The sequence below is a fragment of the Aethalodelphis obliquidens genome, unplaced genomic scaffold (assembly GCF_003676395.1).
Source record: "Aethalodelphis obliquidens isolate GAN/ISIS:26980383/991018 unplaced genomic scaffold, ASM367639v1 scaffold13, whole genome shotgun sequence".
Lineage (NCBI taxonomy): Eukaryota > Metazoa > Chordata > Mammalia > Artiodactyla > Delphinidae > Aethalodelphis > Aethalodelphis obliquidens.
This window is the reverse complement of record NW_020837957.1, coordinates 23,694,656-23,711,293: the sequence shown is the minus strand read 5'-3', so window position 1 is coordinate 23,711,293 and position 16,638 is coordinate 23,694,656. Positions and strand designations below refer to the sequence as shown.

The following is a 16,638-nucleotide window of genomic DNA, read 5'->3' as shown; positions in this document are numbered from 1 at the left end:
GCACGGGCTCTAGGCACATGGGCTTCAGTAGTTGCAGAATGCAGTCTCAGTAGTTGTGGCTTGTGGGCTCAATAGTTGTGGCTTGCAGGCTCTAGAGTGCAGGCTCAGTAGTTGTGGTGCACGGGCTTAATTACTCCTCAGTATGTGGGATCTTCCCAGACCAGGGATCGAACCCATGTCCCCTGCATTGGCAGGCGGATTCTTAACCACTGCGTCACCAGGGAAGTCCCTATTCTAAACTTCTGGATTTGCTGAGATCTGATCCTGTACCCACTGATGGAAAGTCAGAATGATGGGATCCTCCAGAAGGAGAAGATCATGAGCCCGTACAAGTCAGCTGCCATAGGTAGGGGTCAGTGAGGGTGAGGGAAAGGGACAAAAATTGGTTAAGAGGCCCATCAACTCAGCACTGAATTGAATGTTGGGTTGGAACCAAAAGACTGAGTTTGAGTCTAAGCTCTAATACTGCTGGGTGGTCCCAAGCAAAGTCCCCAAGTCCCAGTTTCCTCATCTATAACATAAGGATGAAAGTATTTAATGGACACAGTTGCAGGGGAATTAAATGAGAAAATTATGCTCTGTATATACTCTCAAATTTTATATAAATAAAGGTATTCTTTCTATTTGAGAAACTGAAGAGAAGGACACACCGAACAGGAGAAGTAGAAGAGAAGATAAAAGGGTGAAGGAGCCCCTGCAGGGATTCCTAAAGGAAGGGCTTACGCAGGAGCTGCGGGCCCTTTCAAGCACTCTGCTTGGAAAATTGCATCCTGAGAAATCTCTGCACCCCATTTTTTCTTACCGGAAGGATTTTGATCCTGTCTTATTACCTCATTCTCCAGGCTAGAAAGCTTTTGTTTTCTTTTTCTGCTTCTACTCCAGAAGACAATATGCAGTGGACAAAAGGTGGGTCATTGTCCCTTTAGCAAGGTCTCTGTTCCAATATCACCTTCCCAGAAGGGCCTTGGTTCATTTTAAATGGATCACACTCTCTAAAATAACAGCTTCGGGCTTCCCTGGTGGCGCAGTGGTTGACAGTCTGCCTGCCCACGCAGGGGACACGGGTTCGTGCCCCGGTCCGGGAAGATCCCACGCGCCGCGGAGCGGCTGGGCCCGTGAGCCATGGCCGCTGAGCCTGCGCGTCCGGAGCCAATGGGAGAGGCCACAACAGTGAGAGGCCCGCGTACTGCAAAAAAAAAAAAAAAAAAAAAAAAAAAAAAAAAAAAAAAAAAAAAAACCAGCTTCTCCGGTACACGGTCTAACTCTTACCCTGCCTTTTTTTGCCTCCAAAGCTCTTATCACTCCCTGACATGATTTTGCATGTTGATTTGTTTGTTTATTGCACGTTCCTTCACTACAGTGAAAGTGCCACGGGGGCAGAAAGACCTTGTCTGTTTTATCACCAATGCCTAAGAGTGTGTGGGACACACTAGGTGCTCCATAGATATGTTTTAAATAAATGGAGGAATGAATTCCATTCTTGGCTTTTTTCTATTGACATTCTCCCTTCTTAGCTGCCCTGGGCAACTCTGGAGGTTCTTTGGCTATTTTGCACACTGTTTATTGTCTTTCTCTGTTATTTCATTTGATTTTTTTCCTTACTTAGTTTGGGTTCCCCCAAAAGTAGAGCCTGAATCAATGGCTTTGGTGCTAGCAGTTAATTTGGAGGGTGATCCCAGGAGTGGAGGGAGCAGGGTGGCAGGGGAGGGGGCGTGGGGGAGGAGTGAGGGTGAGGTGAGGAATGAGGAAGAGCCATTTCGAGGTCACTGATATAGACATTGAGCACTCATTCTGCCTGGATTTCCTGAGAGATACACAGAACACCTCCCAAAACACAGAGGATGGAACATTAATCCACCAAAACTGAAGAGTTTGGGAAAACGCTTAGTCCTTGCCATTGAGAAAACTTTGTGTGAAGATGAAAACATGAAATGCTTATGACCTATTTATTGTACCAAAGGGAATTAAATTTTATTGAGTGCCAAACATGACCTAGGCACTGTGCTAGGCGATTTATGTAAACCATCTTACTTCATTACGGCAACAAGAGCTGCCACGTATTGGCTTCTACCATTTAGTTAGGTTCTTTGCATACATGATCTTACTAATTCTCACAATAAGGGTTTTTATCTCTATTTAAGAGAGGAGAAGAGTGAGACTTTAGATAAAAGAAATCATTTGCCCTAGACCACACCACCAATAAATGGCAGGTCTCTGTGACTCTGTTGCGTGTCCTGTAGAGAAACAATTGTAGAGAAAATCAAGAGGAACATACCTTTGAGTGAGTGACTGGGACACAGACATAAAAAACTATCAGGATGTAGAGATGGGAAAGATTGTTGTGAGCTAGACTTCGTTTTAACAAGATTTCCTTAAGAAGGTGGATCTTGGTTAAATTTTTTAAAAGGTATGAGAGGAGGAGAAGTGGAGAGGAGAAGGGGATGACAAGCTCAAGAAGACAGCTGGAGAGAATGGCATGGAGACTGGCTAACTGGCTTCATGAAGCTGGAATCACTGGGCATCAAAAAGCTCACCCCACATTATCTTTCATAAATAAGTAGCATGTCGTGGAATTATGGAACATGAAATGTGGATTTAAAACATGATCTAAGTCAAATGAAAAAGAAGAAAAAAACTACAACTAAGAACAAAATCCAGATTGCGGTGATGATTCTGAGGCCCTTGAACCTTAGGAACTCTTTAATTTTTCAAAGTGTATTTGAAAAGACATATATTCTGTTTTTGCAGCCTGACAACAGTGGAATGCTAATAACATTTAATTTCCTTGACTTCTAACCTTCTTAACCTGCTGTGCTGTGGGAACAGCACAGTAAATCAAAATACACCGGATTGTATGGGGAACATGTGTACTGAGCCATTCCAAACTGCCTGGTGATTTTTAAAAACACCACTCACAATGGTATTTATGCTGTTTTTATTTTTCATACGTCTTTCTTCTCACTCCTGCCACAACTGGTTAGCACAGGTGTCCAAAACAACACACAAGAAAGAAGAGAGCAGAAAAGAAACTCAGAGAAAATGTTGAGGGAGGCCAAAATATCCCTGACATCCCTCCCGACCCCAACTGTTCTAAATATTCTTCCATTTTCAATTGAAAAAAAAACTGGAATATCTCCTTGAGTCTACTAAATCACCGGCAAATTAAGAACCTGTTTTTAATAACATTTAACTTGTAAATAATGCATTAATTGACTAGCCTGAATGTTAGCTTGAGCATTCAAAACTCTGCTACTAAATTTGTAATGAAAGAAATGTGCTGTAACAGTAGGCTATATGGTGAATATAACAGATTAAATATGACAGTTGATATTTGTGAAAATGGGGTTATAATTACAGGACACCTGCAGCTATTTTCCAACCAAAACAACAGAAATTAAACATGCATAAAGTATGTGCGTGTGTGTCACACTTTCTGATGGCGCGTTTCTTTTGTTCTCCTGGAGTCCTGTATTGGGTTTTTTCCCTATCTTTTTGTCAGGTCATACGTCTATGCAAGCAACAAGTGGCTATTGTGGATACACTTTACTGGATCTCTAAATGATACATCCCGGGGAGGAAAGAAAAAGAACATGAATCTTTTTTTCCTAAGAATTAGGAGTTACTAAAAAAACATGACTGATGGCCCAGCATATTTATAATACTCAGAATTAGAGGAAACCACATGAAAAGAAACCAGCAGTCCCCTCAGTCTTGCCTGCCTTGCCCCCAATGATCTAGTAGGATCTCTGAGATGGAAACATGAAGAATGTGGCACACTGCCAGTTATACATGATTAAAAATGTATGTAGAGGGGGTGGGGTAGAGAAGTTGCTGGAAGTGGGGATTACATTGATTATTGGCAACGGCTAATAATTAACGAAGTACTTCAGTTACATTAATTTGTCTTTTCATTCATTCAACAAACAGATAAGTACCTTACGGTGCCTACACTGAGTCCTGAGACACAATGAAGAGAAAGAGCAACCGTGAAAGTCAGGGAAAGGGATGAAATATTAAGAAGCAAATCTTGGCCCATCCTGTCACATGCACCAGGGAAGTTAAGTCAGATAAAGACAGAAAAGCTTCTATTGAATTTGTCAATCAAAGGTCATTAGTGACCTTGGCAAAAATAGTTTTAGTGGAGTGTGAGGGACAGAAACCAGATTACAGTGTGTTACACAAGTAAGAGGCAGAACATGGAGAAAGTGTGTGTAGACTGCTTTTTTCAGAAGTCTGACCATGAAAGGCTAGAGAAAGAGGGTAAGAGGGAAAGAGAGAGAGAGAGAGAAAATGTATAAAAAGCCAGTTTTCTTGTTGCATATGCCCAGTCGTGGTCACAGCCATTGCACACAGAGGATCCTGGCACATTAACATGCACGTGTGCATCTCAGTTACACTTTTTTTTTTTTTGCTATCAGAAGTTGAAATTCTCTTCTGAATTAAAATTCTCATTTCATATGCTAATTAGCCTTCATTTTACAAAGGATTGCATTAAAGCTTTGGATACACATTCAACTCTATTACATATTATCAATGAGTTGCCATTAACTTGATCAATAATCTGCATTTTTCTGTATGAAAATGTTCACAATTTACTATCTCATTCTAACTGGGTTATAGTGAACCATATATAATTGCCACACTTGTGGGTCAAAAATCACTGAATATTGGCAGTTTCATGTGGATCAACCTAACAGTAGATTGGGGACCACAGAGATCATAGCATTTCAATATCATTTTGAACGAGACATAAGGTGAGAAAAAAGAAACAAAGAGGAAAGCTGGGACAAAGGGTGAGTGAGCAATAAAAAAAAAAAAATAGTAATCTTTTTGTCTGGGTTAGGTGTGTGTTCCCAAGGGAAATAATTTCGGGGCATGTAGCTTGATAGTAATGATAGCACTTTTAAGGAGTACGGATGGCTCAGGGGATCGATTGGGATTTAGGGAGTGGGGATTTTACCTGCAAGCTGTCCAATTTAGTCAGACTAACTTGCAATTTTACACAGTTAAACATCTTAATGGATCTGAGACCAACAGACCAAAGTAAAACACTCTTACAATTGGATGTCTGGGTAACTCTTGGCAAGTCTTTTATCCTCATTGTAATGTGATTGCTCCATCTTGAAGATGAAGGTATGGGTTACTTGCTCAGTCTCAATCTCATGTTAGAAGTCCAGAATTCTAAGTCAGAGTTAAGACAGTCCTGGTGCAGTCAGCAAGGGAAAGTAATTTTTTCCAAACCGTTTGCACTAAAAATAAACTTAAGATAGTCTCAGGGGACAGCTATCCAGTCCCCTTCACGGACAGTATAGTCACTGTGGTGGGAGGTTGAGATGGACGAGGAAAAAAAAACTAAAACCTAAAGAAAGACAAACACCCTAATGAGGGTACCAGTGGTGAGTTGATGGGAAGTGAGCTACCACTGGGAATGTATTACCTGAGTGTTTTCTCCAGAGAAGGGTCACTGGACAAATCTTCAAGGAGAAATTTCCACAGCAGTTCACTATTTGGGCTCTAGCTAAGTCCTTTGTCAGTTGTCAGAGTCACATCCTCATAAACAAAGAGAAAAAGACTCACTAACATTAAACTAAAGAACAAAGAACACCAGATCCTGGTTCCTTCTGTGCTAACAGAGAAAACATGAAACTGTTTAAACCAACGTACCAGGGGTCCATGTCACCCTTGATACCTTCATGGTTGGTCTCAAGTTTCTCACCACTGTGAGGCCAGGGCTAGGCAATCCATCAGAATAACTCACTGCTCCTTGCAGGGCACCATACTTGGCATGGGAAGTCTTGAGTCATAGGCCTTGGTTATACAGCATCTTAAAGAAATATCCTAGTTCTCCATCAAACTATAAAATTCCTCCTTCTACACAAGGAAGGCGTATGGAATTCTCTACCATATCTGGATTTTTATTTTACTGAGTTATAGGCAGAGCTCTTTCCTCTATTATATTAGATTTATATTATTATAAAATTGGTCATGGAACTTAAGAAGGTCTCAAAAGCCAGGTCTGGATGGGGTTCTCTCTTTCAGTTTATAAGATGTATTTTGTAACACTTGGCATAGTTGCTTTTAATATTATAATATAATACCTATAATGTATGTGATGAAATACATAACCTGCCTCCCTAAAGGTAAGATATTTCCTAAATCCTAAAGTTAAATAATCTAAACCACAGGGCCAGACATGAAATTATAGCCAGAAATTCATACCAAGTGTCTAACCTCCCTGATGTTACTCTTGGGAGCTAAATGCCAATTGTGTTTGGAAAGAAGTAATTTGACCCATTGTGTTGCTTGAGGAGGAGTTCTTCTGCCACACGTGGAAAAAGTTGTGGCTAATTATATGATTGTTTCAAGTTATTTGTTCCTCCTTAAAAGAAGCGTATACTTCCCCTTTCCCACTGACATCAAGCTTGACCATGTGACTTGCTTTGGCCAATGAAATGTGAGCAAACATGCAGAAGCTTTGAGAGCCATCATGTGGTTCCACCTTGCTCTTCTTCCTCAACCTGGAGAACAGAATGACCTAAAATATGGACTCCTCATTCAGCTTCAATTCCAGAATGAATATATGGGTACAGAGCTGTAACTGGCCTATAGCCAACACATAACAAGAGAGAGAAATAAATCCTGATTGTTGTAAGCCACTGAGAAATGGGAATTATTTGTTACCTGCAAATAACATAGAAAAAGCTGACCAATATAAAGGTAAAACAATCCATCAGCTACAGGAAGCGGCTCTGCTCCCTGAAACCCACACATAACCAATCTAGCTGTATCTCCGCACAAATAAGGATGGGGATAATGAGGGAGAGGAAGGAAGAAGGAAGTTAAGGAAAGAAATCCCAGGGAACTATTGGTGGTGTTCTAGAAGAAGTGGTTATGTTCTGTCAGCTGCATCTTAGGACATTTATTTACTTCCAGGTTTTATCTCCTCTCCTCTCAGTTGGAACTCCCAGGAATATATTACTGTGAGAACATCGCTTTGCCAACGACCAACCATATATGACTCCAGGAAACCAACGTGTTCTATATTCACCTCAAATGTGTTCTTAATATCTTCCAGTGATTATACTGTACTACATTTTTGTAGTCCAATAATTCTTCCTCCCTAGACAACTGTTTTATACCTACTCCTCTCTCTTCAAACCTCTAAACACTTTTATCATCCTCTCTCCTTCCTAGTTTACTGAGAGAATGACAGCACTCAAGAGAATTTCACTCAGCTTCCACCACCACATCTGCTTCCCTACCTGCATCTGTGTCCATCTACTCAACCATCCCTCCTAGCCATACTCCTAGTCAAGACCAAATCTTCACTTGCCACTAGAGTCTATCCCATTCACTCACTAAAAGACATCGATCCAGCAATTTTCTCTTCTCTCTTCTGTATTACCAATGTTTCTTTCTATTGGATCACTCTCTTCAACACTGAAGCATTGAAAAGACATGTTATTTTCTCATATCTTCTTTAAAAACTCTTTATTACAATTCTCCTCTAGCTATTCCCCTTTCTTTTTAGAGCAAAACTCTTTGAAAGAGTGTCTATACCCTCTGTCTCCAATTTCTCTCCTATTCTCTCTTGAACCTACTCCAATCCAAGATTTTACCTACAACTCTCTGCAGACATGGCTCTTATCAAGGTCCTAAAGACCTCTACTTTGGTAAGCCAGTGATCATTTCTCAGTCCTCATCTTACTCAGCCAATCATTAGCATTGGACACAATCACTGTCTGCTCTTTGAAACACTGTTTCTTCATTGGGCTTCCAAGACTCTCTGCTTGTCTGGTTTTATTCCTACTTCTCTGGTCACTCTTCTTTGTTTACCCTTGATGTTTCTCCTCATCTCTCCGTCAGAGTCCCCAGGCTTGGTCCTTGGACCCTGTCTGTTTTCTATCTGTGCTTACTCTAGTGAGAAACTGATCCAATCTCATGGATCTAAGCACTTATACTTCCAACCTATCTCTGTCCCCTGAAATCCACACTCATGTATCCATGACACATGTCATAACTACTAGGGAACTAACAGTTGACATGTTAAAAACTCCTAATAGCCCCACCACCACAATCTAAACTGTTCCTCTCACAATCTTTCCCATCTCAGTAATTGGCAACTCAGTTCAAGTCAAAGCTCCTTGAACTTTCCTTGACTCCTATTTTCTCATAACCCACATCCTAACCATCCAGTAAATCCTGTTCATTCTACCTTCAAAATATATCCAGAATCCCACCATTTCCCATAGCTTCTACTACCACCATTCTAGTCTGAGCCACCATCATTTCTTGCCTGGATTAGTGCAGTAGCCTCTTAACTGTTTCTCCTTTTTCTGTCTTGATCTTTTTCTTACTCTTAACAATAAAGGTATTTCATTTAAACATGCCAGATGGTACTTTCTACTCAACATCTTCCCAGAGTCTTTCTCCTGATCTCCCCTCTCACTTCCCTCTTTTTCATTTAACTCCATTCCAGCTGTATCGGCGTCCTTGCTATTCTTTGAACATATCAGGCATGTTTCCATCTCAGCACCTCTGCACTTGCTTTTCCCTCTGCCTGGAATGCTCTTCTGAGTACTTTCATTGTGTCTGTGAAATAGGAAGCAAAGTCACCACAGCTCATCTGCTGACTTCCTTCAGAACTTTACTGGGTTAGATCTCACCTGGCCACCCTATTTGATGCTGCAAACCCCATCCAGAGTGATCAACCCTGGTTCTCCACTTATCCTTCTTCTAAGCACTTATGATTATCTAAGAGACCTAATATTTTACTTACTTAATTTGTTTATTGCCTGTATCCCCCAACAGAGAACATAAGCTCCATGAGAACAAGGATTTTTTAACTACTGTACTCTAAATACCTAGGATAGGGCCTGGCACATAGGAGGCTCAAAAAACATTTGCTGAAACAATAAATAAAATATTTTTTTTCAAATTACCTTCTTGATGGCTGGGTTCAATATTATTTTTTTTGTCCTGACTTCCCTCCTTGTCTGCTGATTTGTTTTTTGGTATTTAGGGCCATTCTACTACTTGTCATTTTCCAGGTCAAAATTCCACATATCCTGTCTTTTCTTTGTTTCTTTTCTTTTTCTAAACCTATCTTCCAGTCTGCAACTTCACTTCCTTGATAGATGGGTGTATTTATGTGTATTTAGTGTTTTATCCCCTTTTCTTAGAGTGATAAGAGAATGTCAAAGTTGAGATGAATTTTAGAGTTCACCTCGTTCCACCTTCTCATTTGACACAAATGGAACCTTGGTATGGAAGAGGGAAGAAACCTTCAAGATTACACACCTAGTTCCTAGTTAATAGCATAGCAGGGCCACCCACTTTCCTCCTACAATACCAACCACCTCATCTTCCTTCTGGTTTCTGTAAGTACAACCAGCTTCTGTTAACTCTTCTGCCTCTTTTATTTTGTCTCTCCTCTTAGTTATATCACTTTGATATCATCATAAATCTTCTTTTATCTCATTTTGCAAGAATATTTGTATAAAATTAACAGGGAAGATTTCCATAGAATTTAAACAAAACCGCTACAGACTCTACTAAAGTTTTCATTAGACTCTTTTAAGATGTATTATGTATAAATATGTAAAAGATGTGTTAGAGTTTAAACTGCAGAACACAAATGTTTCAGAAAACATGATTAAGATGTTAATAATAGCATCTACCTCAAAGGGGCATTACAAAGATTCAATGGAAAAATGTACATTGTCTGGCACATGGGGAAGACAGAAAAAACATACACTATGGCATGGAATTATGTGTTTAAAGTGTGAGTGTTGTGTGTGTACAAGAGTTCCTTTGTGGCCCTGTTCTACACAATATCAAAAAAAATATGGTGAATTTGTAAGGGTCCAATTAGTTATAATAATTTATTATTCTACTTCTTAGAGTACTTTCTTGCATACTGATTTCTTTTTTCTAAACAGACATGACATCTCTTTAAGTTAGTGAATGCCAACAGTTATCATCATCTCCATTTTGTCTGATGGAAACTGAAACTGAAACTCAGCTCAAACATAGCTAAGTAATGGAAGAGATGGAAGCAGAACCTTGAACACCTAATTCCTAATCCTGAGTTAGTCCACTGAGTCAGTCTGCACTATAAGTAAATAATTTAAAATAAAAAACTAAACATTATTTTTCTGTACTACTAAAAATTTGGACATTTCTCTCATGGAGAGATTGACTCTATATTCCATGCCCTTGAATCTGTGACTGTTTGGCCAATAGAATACAGATGTGAAGCTGGGCCGAATTTCAAGCCTAGACCTTAAGAAACTGGCAACTCTCACTCCCTGTCTCTGGCAACCCTGGGTCAGTATGTAAGAAGTCCTACTGCCCTGAAACCACAATACTAGAGAAACAATGCAGTCAACACTCCAGCCAACAGTCCATGCTGAGCCCCACCTTCCAGACAAAACTGCTATGGTGATAGTCCTGTGAATGAAGCCATCCTGAACCCTCCAGACAAGCCCATTCACCTGCTGAAGACCACTGAGCAACCTCGCCCAATTCAGCATGGAGCTGAAATATCACTGAACTGAGCCATGCCTGAATTCCTGTGCAATAAAATCCTGATATAATAAAAATGGTCGTTATGTTTAGCTACTGAGTCTTGGGGTAATCTATTATGCAGCAACAGATAATGAACAGAATTTGATATCTGCTGCCATAACAATAACCGAAGCCTTGTAACAGTGGTTTGGGAACCAGATGATGGGCAGATCTGGAATGACCTTGAGGACACTGTTAGTGAAAGCTCGGAGGACCGGAAGGAGACTGCTGGTGAATACTTAGAAGATAGTGCAGTGATTATTATTGGAAGCTGGAGAAAAAGTTGACCCTAGCAGAAAGTCTGGCAATGCTGTTACCTGTGGCAAATGTACACAATAGAAAATAGACCTAATGAACTGAACTGGCTTGGATTTGGGTTTCCAGAAGGAATGCCAAATGATTCATTTTAGCCATGTGATATGATATGGATAGAGAAAGGTAAGGTTAAAAACATAAGAACTGGGCTTCCCTGGTGGAGCAGTGGTTGAGAGTCCGCCTGCCGATGCAGGGGACGCGGGTTCGTGCCCCGGTACGGGAGGATCCCACATGCCGCGGGGTGGCTGGGCTCGTGAGCCATGGCCGCTGAGCCTGCGCGTCTGGAGCCTGTGCTCCACGGCGGGAGAGGCCACAGCAGTGAGAGGCCCGCGTACTGCAAAAAAAAAAAATTAAAAAAAATAATAAGAAGAACTATTTAATTATTATAATTAAATAATTACTTATATTATTTTATGGTATTACTGCATAATTCCTAGGGAGCAGGACTGAGACTTAATCAGTCCAATGCCAGTGTGTGTCCAGTAAGATTTAAGAAGTGTTATAGACTAGGGACTGCTCTGTGCTTTCCATTCTCTCCATTCTTGAATAGGAATGCCTATTGCTTGTGTCTGACCTCTGTCTCAATATTTCATGCTGGGGGAAATAACCTGTTCCTTTAATTCACAGGTTTTCAGACTGAGAGGACCCATACTCTTAGAAACAGACCTGAAGAGTCTTACTCATGCCTGTACCTGATTTGGATGACAAGATCCTGGATCTTAAGCCTGGTCTTGATGGTGCCTGGATCCTGATATTGTCATGAGATGAGAAGTTTGGGGTCCTTCCGAGAGAGTGAAGGTATTTTTATATTGGGAAGGAATATGAAAAATCAGTGATCAAAGAATATACTGTGACAGATTAAACATTGCCACAAATTCTCTGATATCTCTTCCATGGAGAGCTAGAGTGTATATTCCCTCCCCTTGGATCTGGGTGAGTTCTGTGATTTGCTTTGATCAACAGAATATGGTAGAAGTGATGCTGTGCCAGTTGCTGTATCCAGGCTGAATCTACGGACAACCTCCACTTACATTCTCATGGAACACTGTCTCTGGGAGCCCTAAGCCCTCAACTACCCTGATGCCATGTTGGAGAGACTCATGTTTAAGCATTCTAGTTGACAGTCCCAGCCAAGATCAGGCTTCCAACCTAGACACTAAATTTGTGAATGAAGCCATCTTAGAATCTCCAAACCAGCTCATCTGCCAGCTGAGTATCTCAAGTGATCTCAGTTGACTCCAAGTAGAACAGAGGGAACACCCAGCAGACCCCTATTCAAACTATTAACCAAAAATATAGTGAAATATAATAACATAGTGTTCTAAGCCACTGCGTTTGGGGGTAATTTGTTACATAGCAAGAGATAACCAGAACAGTAACTATTCGTACAATAAGTAGATACATGGAGGCATATTTTTCACAATAGATTATGTGCCCTAAAGTGGTGATGAGTTGACTTTTTGTAAAGGTAACTACATTTCAAATGTAATAAGGATGATTTGTATTTTTCTTATCCATAAAGCATGCAGATAACAGTCACTATCTCACTTAGTTCACAGGAATGTTGAGAGAAGCAAATGAGATAATGTATATCTCATCTGCAAAGCCTTTCCCACTATGTAAATGTAGAACATTATTATTACTTTTTAAAGGCATATTTGAATAAAGTGAAGGGTTCCTTTGCAATTCAAATAATCATCGAGTTTTTATCAATTTTGTAAGTTCAGCTCATCACAGGCCTGATTTTTCTATATACCCAGGTATTTATAGGCATGTAAAATTGCTGTTCTATAAATGTAGACTTTATTCAGTACTGCATTAAAGCCATGCTTGCTCATAAAAATGTAAAGATATATTTTAGTACAATGTTGACCTGTAGCAGACATATTTTAACTCAGATAAGTAAAGCACAACTGGTATTAGTTCATTCAATCAAACGTACAACTCTTGGGAGAGGTGGGAGATGCAGGTAATACGTAGCTTGAGATAGAAGTTCTACTCCTAGGTTGTGGTTCTGCCTCATCTTGGCACTTAATGAGGGGCAAGGTGTGCATGAAGGAGAGAGAGAAAGGAGCATTCAAATACTTTCTTCCATGACAAAGAACAAAGTGTTCTGAAGGCCTAGAAGTAGACCCATGCATTGCTTCTGTTAGGAAAGCTGAGACTGTGAGAAATTTGTCAAATTTTGGGTTACTGAACTCAGATTTATTAAATGATATTTCATGCTTTTAATGACAGTTTTTCCCCCTCAGAAAGCTAAAATATATATAAACGGTCTTTAAAAGGTCATTCCTTAGATTTAGTATCAAAAAAAAGAGCTAAAAGCATGTAAACACATACTACACACACACAATTGTCCATTAGTTTCACTAGCAGCGTCTGCTTTTACACCCTAAAACCTTTCATTTGAATGAACAATACGCAATGAATGGCCCAATCCCTCAGCTATCGCAGCACATGACATTCCACTATCAACCCCTCATTAGTGTTGGGCCCCTTTCCGCAGAGCAGTCAGAATGCCATAAGACTGAGCACTTCTTTTTAAGCGTGCTAGTCAAGCACATCACAAGTGCCTGGTAAGGTGCTCTTCAGATATTGGTGCATCTTCCCTTTCAACCTATGACGTTTCAGAGATTTCTGGAGCAGTAGAACTTGAGAGGGTCTGCTCCCTGTTAAAGGAAAGACCAACTTGGGCTGAAGGAACATTGAAAACATAACCAACCTCTGTTTCCATTGCCCTTCAGCAAACACCTTTACTGCAGTAGCACCTTAGATTCAGGGCAAGTACTAAAAAAACAAACAAACAAAAAACCTTTCATACAATCTTCCACCACACGGCCAAGACAAGATCCAGCATTCACTCTCACTTAGCATGTTAGACTGACTAGTGTGTAAAATGCAAAAGAAGTATCGAGACTTACTTACTGGGTACCCTCACAACAACCTTATAGACTAGATTATCATTCTCATTTTACAAATGAGGAAACCAAGGAATAGAAAGATTAGGGAGCTCATCCAACATCACATGGCTGTCATTTATTGAAAGGAAAGGAACTGGATTAAAACCTGAGTCTGATTCCTTAACCCTGTGCTTGACCACTGATTATACTGGCTTCTGAGTGAGGATGGGGGCAATAATGATAGCTATCATTTGTTGAAAGATGATATAGTAGAGTCATGAAACCTGGGGCTTTTAAGACAGGCAGAACTCCAATCTCAACCTCTTAACACCTCTACGACCCCAGGCAGGTGAGTGAACATCTTTAAGACGGACATAATTACAATATACACATAGGGTTAGTGTGAGTTTTAATAATCTATTCAGTAACTGGAATTTAATAAGTACTCAATAAATGAAAGGCTAATTATTATTAGTTCCTATGTACCAAGCACCATTCATATATTATGAACAACCTAACAGCAGCCATGAAAGGAAGGTATTTTATCTATTTTATAGACCCAGAAACTGAGCCTCAGATTGCCCAGAATCACATAGTTGAGTCAGGATTTGATCCTAAGCCTATATGACTACAAAAGCTTTGCTAGTTACATACTGTTCCTCAACTTCTCTCAGTGCACCAGCCTAGGCTGAGATCACCCTGAACCAAAAATGACATTTTGAATAATCAGTTAACTTTTGTAGCTACTAATGTGGTGAAACCGCATTGTTCAGTTAACCCATTGCTTTTCAAATTCTATTTTTACTCTAATGCTCAGGGGAGGAAGATATCTAACATATTTAACTTATCTCTCCTGGGGAAAATACTGAACTTATAAATGGCAGCACTTTATAAAAATATTCAAAGTTAGCTTAATTTAGAGAAAACGAGTCTGGACTAAGGATCAGGACACTTGGATTTTGTTTTGCTTTACCTTTCACAACTCTCCACTGACAAGCTGTGTGCACTTAGACATGTAATTTCAGGACCTCTACATTCTCCCCATGAAATGAGACATGAGAGACGAGCTCAGAGGGTTCTTTTTAATTTTAAGGTGCTACTAGTTAGTACCTCTTACACACATGTACATATACACATGTAGCAGTCACGAGCCTCTAAACCAGTTGCTCTTCTCAGTAGGGATCCAACAACATTACTATCGATTAAAGAGCTGTTTCAAAACTCAGGTTTTAGGACCCTTGAGATTCTGATTCAGTTGATCTTATTGAAGCTTGAGATCAAATTTGTATTTTCTTCTTTTAACACTGCTCAGCTTTCTCAGGTGAGCTAGCAGGCTCCAGAATCACTGCTTCAGACTCCTTTGCAGGGTCGGCAAAATCACCATGCCCTGAGAACACAAGGATGAACAAAGCCTGCACCAAGGCCTCCGCCCACAAGAGCAAGTTCACTGGTGAGGTAGAGCTGTAATGCACCAAATTTGAAGTTGTTGGCCATGTATTATCCCATGGTGGATAGATGGGGGAAGAAACCTTTACAAATTACTTTCCTGTAGAAAAAAATGTCATACTGCTATTATGGCATCATTTTAAAACTGAAGTAAAGGCCTAGAAAACAATAAAATTGGCCCATGTAGTTGTGGTGTCACATTCAACTTGAGAATCACCCAAAATCAAGAAAAAGTATGATCAATGAAGCCCAATGATATGGTCAGTACATGAGCACCAAACCTATACCCCAGTACCTAGGTTTGCTGAGCTGGGATCATGACATGACACCCAAACAATTAGTGAAATTGAACATGAATGGGCAAAATAGATTGAAGAGATTCCAAAGACAAGCACAGTGACACCCAATATCAAGAAATGAGTTATAGCTATTTACTATTGTCAAGACCAGCTGAAGTCATGCTGGAAAGGATGCCACCAGCCAGAAAGAAATGGGTCTTTTCTTAAAATATAAATACTATTCAGACCATCATAGTAAATAAAAATATTTACCCAAGGACTAGTGACACTGTACGTAAAAGGCGGAAGATCATGTAGGCACATATCCATTGTCACTATTTCTAAAACTCAAGGATCATGCAAGCCAGAAGGTAAATGCACACAGATCTCTCACCAATTTGAAGAGGTATTTTGTGTGTGGTCTTAAGTAATTCTTGCTCGAGTGTTCAAAATAGAGCTAATAACACTGCCTAAGAGTGTTTGACAATTATTTAATTATAACCTGCAAAGCACACTAAACACCTTGGCAGAAAGAGATGTAAGAAAAAATGGGTGAAATGGATAAGAGCAACATAGTCCTTAAAAATGAAACAGTGCACCTCAGATTGGGACTTGAACCCACACAGCAGGGACTTGACCCTGGCCAAAACTCAGACTGGGACTCAAACCCACATGGCTGGGACTCAAACCCGGCCAAAACCCTGATTGAGACTTGAACCCACACAGCCAGGACTTGAACCCGACCAAAACCCACAGTCTTCCAACTGAGATCACGCACCTTGTTTCAGGATTTAATGAAGCTCAGGTTCTTGATGTCTCAGCGCAGAAAGAATTCAATGAGAGACAAAGTGATACGTAAGAAGTGGATTTATTTAGACAGAAACACACTCCACAGACAGAGTGTGGGCCATCTCTGAAGGTGCGAAAGGCACCAGGGTATGGGATTGTCAGTTTTTGAAGGGGTGGGTAATTTCATATGCTAATGAGTGGGAGGAGTATTCCAGCTATTTCAGGAAGGGGCAGGGATTTCCAGGAATTGGGCCACTGCCCACTTTTTGATCCTTATGGTTGGCCTTGGAACTGTCATGGCACCTGTGGGTGTGTCATTTAGCTTGCTGATGTGTTACAGT

General features: G+C 40.3%; 1 long non-coding RNA gene across 3 annotated transcripts in view; it reads right to left on the bottom strand.

The window, feature by feature from the left end:
- Nucleotides 1–1,150: 1,150 nt before the first annotated feature.
- The window catches only part of LOC113624447 (uncharacterized), a 54,467-nt gene continuing 38,979 nt past the window's right edge, over nucleotides 1,151–16,638 (bottom strand). For 2 of the 3 annotated variants that reach the window (XR_003434339.1, XR_003434334.1), the window contains exon 8: nucleotides 11,189–11,218. This is a non-coding gene — a long non-coding RNA (uncharacterized LOC113624447). Of the gene's footprint in view, nucleotides 1,187–11,188; nucleotides 11,219–16,638 lie in introns of those variants that run through there. The other variant, XR_003434335.1, reaches the window with a different exon arrangement.